This window comes from Physeter macrocephalus, chromosome 17, assembly GCF_002837175.3.
Source record: "Physeter macrocephalus isolate SW-GA chromosome 17, ASM283717v5, whole genome shotgun sequence".
NCBI classification, from domain to species: domain Eukaryota; kingdom Metazoa; phylum Chordata; class Mammalia; order Artiodactyla; family Physeteridae; genus Physeter; species Physeter macrocephalus.
In genome coordinates this window covers 26,848,365-26,855,144 of record NC_041230.1, presented here as the reverse complement: position 1 = coordinate 26,855,144, position 6,780 = coordinate 26,848,365, and positions in this window count along the sequence as shown.

Sequence of the window (6,780 nt, the reverse complement as noted above, 5' to 3'; positions counted from 1 at the left end):
TCCAGAGCCTGTGCTCCGCAACGGGAGAGGCCACAACAGTGAGAGGTCCGCGTACCACACACACACAAAAAAGCAATGGAATGCATAATTTGCATACAAGTAGAAGAAAAATATAAAAATATGAACTGGAATACTATCCACCAAATCATGATAGTAGCTTCCTCTTGGGACAGAGAAGAGCCGATGGCCACCAGGAGGGGCTGGGGCAGGGGGTAAAGGAAACGTCAACTTTATCTGAAATGGTCTACATTTTTTAAACATTTAGAACCAAGCCTTTTTGTCCCCTTTGCCTCTGGGATATGTTCAGGATTTTCCCTGATATTCAAGGTCCCTCATAACCTGCCTCTATTTCTCAGCCAGCTTAGCTCCCTCTCCACCTCTCAACACATATTTTTTATTTCCATCAGGCCAGTCTCCCCATTTTTTCATAATCCTTGGCTTATTTTAGGATTCATATCTCTGTTGTCCAAATCCTGCCAGTCCTTAAACACCCTTCTTCCTATGACCCAATATTGACAACAGCAAATAGGACTGTCTGTAGCACATTATACATAATTACATTCTGTTTAGCTCTCTTTTATTTGTATGTAACTATCTGATGTTTATGTTTTCTATTTCCTTTTAATTGCTTTCTTTTATTCAGTATTTAATGTAAAAGATTATAGAATCTCAGAGGTCAAGAGCTGTAGTGTTTATGATACCCTGCCCTGAAATCCCTCATGGCGCGTTCCACAGCTAAACACATTGTAAAGAGTGTATTTGTAAAATCGAAAGCAGTCCCTCTGATGGAAAGGCAATAAGAAAAGAAAATGAACAAGAAAGTTTTGATCATTCTTTGGTGGATAAATTGCACCGACTAAACAATAATAAAAGTCACTTATTTCAGTTATTGATTAATCTCAGTGATCTGGAATGTATTTCAGATTCAGAAAAAGTTGGTTAAAAACATGTGCTTTGGTGTCAGACAGATCAGTTTAACCATGTGATTACTATCTTTATGACTATGAATAGGCAACCTAACTAGTTTGAGTCTTAATTTCTTCATGGGTAGAAAGGGAAAATAGTCCTTGCATGGAAATCACCTAGCTCAGCATGTGGAACGTAGTAAAAGCACTCAGTAAACGTGACCTGCGATTATTATTACCTAAAACATGTAAACCCAAAGCCATGCATGAGATAACTCAGTTCTCTTCCAACCCGCTGCCAGCCCACGAAAGAATTGCATTTATCTGCCCTCTAGAAGTTAAGTGTGGCCATGCTATTTATGTTTGCCAATAAAATGTAAGCATAAAGACATATTTTGTTTCCTACAGAATTTGTAAGACCTACTGAACAATTCATCACTTCATCTTCCCCTATATGGGGAAGCACATGTTGAGATGGAGCCTCTGCCAGCCTGGGTCCCTGAATGACCATGTTGAGGAGAGCTCTGCTGCAACCCAAGTGGACACATAAAATGAATGAGAAACAAGCTTTTGATGTGTTAAACCCCCTGAGATTTTGGAGTTTTTTGTTCCTGCATCAAAACTTAGCCCATCCTGACTAATATAATGCATTAAAAGTTGTAGTTTCCCCCGTCCACGCCCCCCGCAAAAAAACCTACCTAAAGCCATACTTTAGAACTCATTTGCTCTTATTTAAAACACTTCTTTCCAACTTGTTTATGTGGTTTCCCATCTCACAGGATGTTTAGAGCAAAATATTAGAGGCGATGTCACCAGAGGTAGGCACTCACCCCAACGAGAAGGGAAAACTGTGATAAGAAGATAAGGAACTCAAAAAGCATTATGCTCTGGGGCCATTTTGGATAGGTGGAATTAATGATGCTTACTAAAAAGGCTTTGAAGCCATCTCTGTATCGCAGCAACGCTTTTTCAATTTATTACAGGTTCATTACATTTTTATTTTGCTTATCATTTTATTTTATTATACATTTAGTTTTTACTACACTTTTTTTTTTTTTTTAATGCTTACTATCTCCCAAGCATCATGCTGAACACTTTGAATGTGTAGCAGGTCACTTAACGCTCTCAGCCTCTCTCAGAAGCAGCAGGTTTTATCCCATCTCTGTGGCAGCACTCAGAGATTTGTAACTGCCGGAGGTTTCTTGGTCACTATGGCAGCATCAGTTTCACGTGAACCCAGCCTGTCTGATTTCAGAGTCCTTTCACCATCATGCCTCTCATGCATTAGCATAACACCGTAGCATGACCCTCAACAAAGGCTAAATTATGTTTCGAAAGTCTGTTTTAAAAGGCTGGGAGACATGTGTAACATTTTGGACATTTTTCTATTAAAAAAAAAAAGATTCAACTTTAACAAGTGCTGGTGCTTCAAAGGCTAGAAAGCTTGGGTTATCAGGAAAAGCCACATGTGGGAAGCAGCTCTCTCTCTAACAGTGTGAGATAAATGAGACAGTCTTGAATTTCAATGATCTTATAAATGAAACAGGAATGATAAATATAAATCTATTAAAGCTCTTTCATTCAGAACAAGGAATCTGTATTCTTTGACCGTAGAACTTTTTTTTTTACTGCAACTTTCAAACAGAAAAAGTTGCTGGCCACAGATGAGTCACTTCCTTGGTTCTTTACAATGTGAAGAGAAAGGACCCATGGTTGGGGGTGGGGAAGTTGGGGAGAAGGTGATTTTCTCTGCTGCTGTCCAAATGGTTGCCAGAGAGGCCCCAGTTTGCCATTTCATCTCTGTAGTTGTTTCCTTATGCGAAGGATGGCGGCTGACACCCAGGGGTCTTCGCCATAAATGAAGAGAGCAGAGGACAACCAAACTAGAAGCCCAGAGAAGTTTCCTGCATTGAGAGGCATTTGGCAGACAGCGTTTCTTATAGGATAACAGCATCTCACTCCTCACTGACCGAACAACATCTCTGGGGCTCAACTAACCTGCTCTGGTAACCTACGTTGTCCCTACCTACCACAAACAAGGTTTCACTCTCAGTGGAAATGGGATGTTCGTTTGTATTTTTGTATGACCATTCAACAGGTAAGCAACATATTTGTCGTAGAACCGTAGCACTATTGTTTAAACATCACAGTGGCAATTTCAGTTCTCTGGAGGAGCTATTAAGAACGTAGGGTTCCTTCCCTGATCTGTGTTTTTGTCCCCCGTTACTGGGGGTGCAGCGTATTCACATACCTTCAGAGGGGTTCAGAGATGCCAGAAGGGGGGTGATTGCAAATGCTTACTATCAGGCTACTTCTGACAATTCCTAATGTAATCCATACACTACACATACATTCTAGTTATACAATTTATGAGGTATAACAAGGGGAGAGAAGTGAAGCTGGGATATAATTGTGACTGATGTGAAACAGACATGTAGAATGAATGGCCTTACAACATTTTCTTTGAAGTTTGTTAAAAGCAGTAAAGTGATATTCACTATAAGTGAAACCTGCTGTTACAGATATCCACTGGCTTGGGGAACATTTTCTTTTGACTTTATTTCTTGAATTTTAATTTGCCACTTGAAGTTTTCGAAATTTTTTTTCTTTTGACGTGCAATGTAAGAGAAAGGGAGTAAAAATTGTGGAGCACCTACTACGTGCTTATCCCATACCAGGCACTTGACATCAGGGCTGACTCACAAGCCACAGTAGGGCACAGTGCCTAGGGCCCACAGGAATGCTTTGGTTTCTTTTAAAGTCAGAAGAAAACAATGATATAATAATAATACATTATCAATTCATATAATAAAGTTAAAATTTATTATAATAATAATGAATATAACAATGAATCGCACCTGGATTATATTTGTCTTTTAATCCTTTCTTTATGGAAGAAGGGGGCCCCCAAAGGCAATGTGGCAAAGGCCCACGGATTCCATAATGTGGTGGCCCTGCTTGATAGAAATTATCACGTTTAATTCTCCTGAGTAAATCTGAAAGACTGGAAGACATGGAGAAAGTGACATTTCAGAGACTTAAGAAGTTTTCCTAAGGTCCTAAAACTAGCAAGTGGTAGAGGCAGGTCTTAAGACTATTGTCTAATTCTTTCCACTGAAGAAGAGCTTAATGTATAGGTAATTCTACATCGGAACACCTGGCATTAGGAATGAAAAATGTCACATATATTTGGTACCAAAGAAATGAATGGAAAATCAGTTCTGAGGTTGGCATGTATTTTTCCATACAATATAGGAAGATGTCTAGAAATGTATGTAACCCAGATGTCCCCAAGTTTACCAGCTTCAAGGTCAATACTTCTTTTCAATGCTCAAATAATAGTTTACGTACCCACAGGAAGTCCGGCCTTCGTCCTATCGCTATCGCCTTCCCATCTTTCTCTTGGGACCTGTGAAGACCACTTATGTGCTCCTCTAACCAGTCCTGGTTAATACAACGTCTCAGCAGACTGCTTCTCACCGCATTTGGGGTGTCACTTTTGGGGCAGGTGGTCACAGCTCTCTCTTCACACATCGGTGTGTGCCCCTCTCTTTATTCCCCAGAACACAGCTAAGACAGAGCTGGGACTTCCAACCAGTTTTTACTGAAGTCATGGGGGCATCAGTAGTACAGCATGAAGGGGAACACTTGACGAATACCTAGGTCGACCAAGCATCCTAATTTGCCCAGAACTAAAGGAGTTCTCGGGAAATTTTAGTTTGAAACTGTGTCAGTCCTGGGCAAACCTGGACAAGTTGTTCACCCTACAGATGTCTCATCTTGAACCCACAGCCCTGACTTACCTCACTTAGGGCTTCATCTCGGCTATTGGTCTATCTCCACTTGGCTAAGCTGGTTCTTCCCATCCCTGTCACCTCCAAGAATGCTCTTTCCTTAGATCCCAGACCCAACTTTTCTTGGCCTCAGCGAGAGGAAGACCTCTTTCCTCTAGTTTAAGACCAGCCTACTTCCCTGCCCAGCCTCATTACTAACAGGAAGATCTCTTACCTTGCTGGGAAAGACCTGTGCTCCTCCATTAGCACATCATTAAATCCTCATGGCCTGGACAAGACAAATCCAGAAGTTCACAAGACTGTTCCCAGACTCAAAGTCATTTGGTCTTAAATGACATCATGTATGGACCCCAAGAGTCTAATATGGGTTGTTCTGTATCAAACCCATGCAGTTTCTTGTCACAATCTCTTGGCCTGATAGATGAATGGGAGGTTGGGTCATCCCCATAATTTGGAATCTCTTGTGAGAAATGTTTAGTTTAGAACACAGACACATCTCTGGCTCAGGGGAGGTGGGGAGAGTGATTTTCAGGCAAGTATCAGTCTAAATCCAGATTTCATGAGAAAAGAGGTTTATAACCCCTAAGCAGCACAGTTCTGTTCAAACACACCACAGATGTTACCAAGAAGAGCACTCAGCCCCTTGGGGTGAAGTGTCTGAATTTTGGTTACTCTGTGGATTCAGGACTTTAGACAAGAACAATGGGTAGGTATATGTCCTATATACGCTGTTGACTAAAACACCTTTAAATTGGACCTCCCTGAAAAAAAGGAAAGTTCTTTTCCAACACCAATTCCAAATCCTACCTTAGAATTCAGCAACATTTGTGACTCTCAATGATGGGCTTCCAATTTTGAAAATTTAAAACTTAGGTCTACGAAGAACCCCATTACAGGTAGGATCAGAGAGTATGTAGAGATTACAAAATTTGTAACAATGCAATTAAGTGTCACATGAGTTGACAATATTTATCACAAAGCTAAGAGGCCATCTTGGGCAAACTGACCAAAAATTTAATATTTCTGAGAAGGGAAGAAAAAATGAAATGAGACAAAATAAAGTTAAGAAAGCTGATTTCAGAAGACTTTACACTGAGGTGGTAAGACTGTAGGAGGGCTTTCACCAGACTCTGTAGCATTAACTTTACCATACTTACATTAAAAAAATCATCATTGTACCTTCTTCTATACCCTGTCATTATTATATCACCTGTTTTGGTTTTTTGACCAATGATTATATGTGTGTATGTTAAACTTGAAATTAAAAATCAAATCATCTGTTTTAATAATTTTGCTGTCACTCTACCCACTAAATATCACTTTCCTTTTTTTTTCCTCTGTAGATCATCTCAAGAAATACAGGATAAAATAGGTGTTTAACTAAAATTCCAAGTAGACCTAAGAAGTTTGTTGTGCTGAGGCCTGGATAGACTTAAGAACACATGAATCCAGGGGTTAGGGAAGAGTAGGGTCAAAAAGAAAAATAGTACAGATAGTTTTTGCCTTGGTGAAAAGTCAGAACTTCATATGCTGCAAAAGTGAGGTATCAGAGCAAATGTGGATTGCCACAGCAATCAGACAAGAAATAAAAGGAATCCAAATTGGAAAGAAGGATGTAAAATTACCACCATTGACAGATGACATGATACTGTACATAGCTGACCCTTGAACAACACAAGGGCTAGGGGAGCCGACTCCCTGCATGTTTGAAAATCTGTGTATGACTTTTGACTCTCCAAAAACTTAACTATCAATAGCCTACTGATGACTGGAACCCTTACCAATAACACAAACAGTCAATTAACACATATTTTGTATGTTATATGTACTATATTCTGTATTCTTACAATTAAGTAAGCTAGAGAAAAGAAAATGTTATTAAGAAAACTAATGAAGAGAAAATACATTTACAGTATTGTACTATATTTTTCAATACTGTTAAGTTTATGTCATCCATTTACAAGATGAATTGTCTATCTGTCAGCACCTACATCAATATTGGCTTATATGATACAAAGCACAGTAGATATTATACATATTACTAACAGCAGACAGCAAAAATGAAAAGATAATGTGAAAAA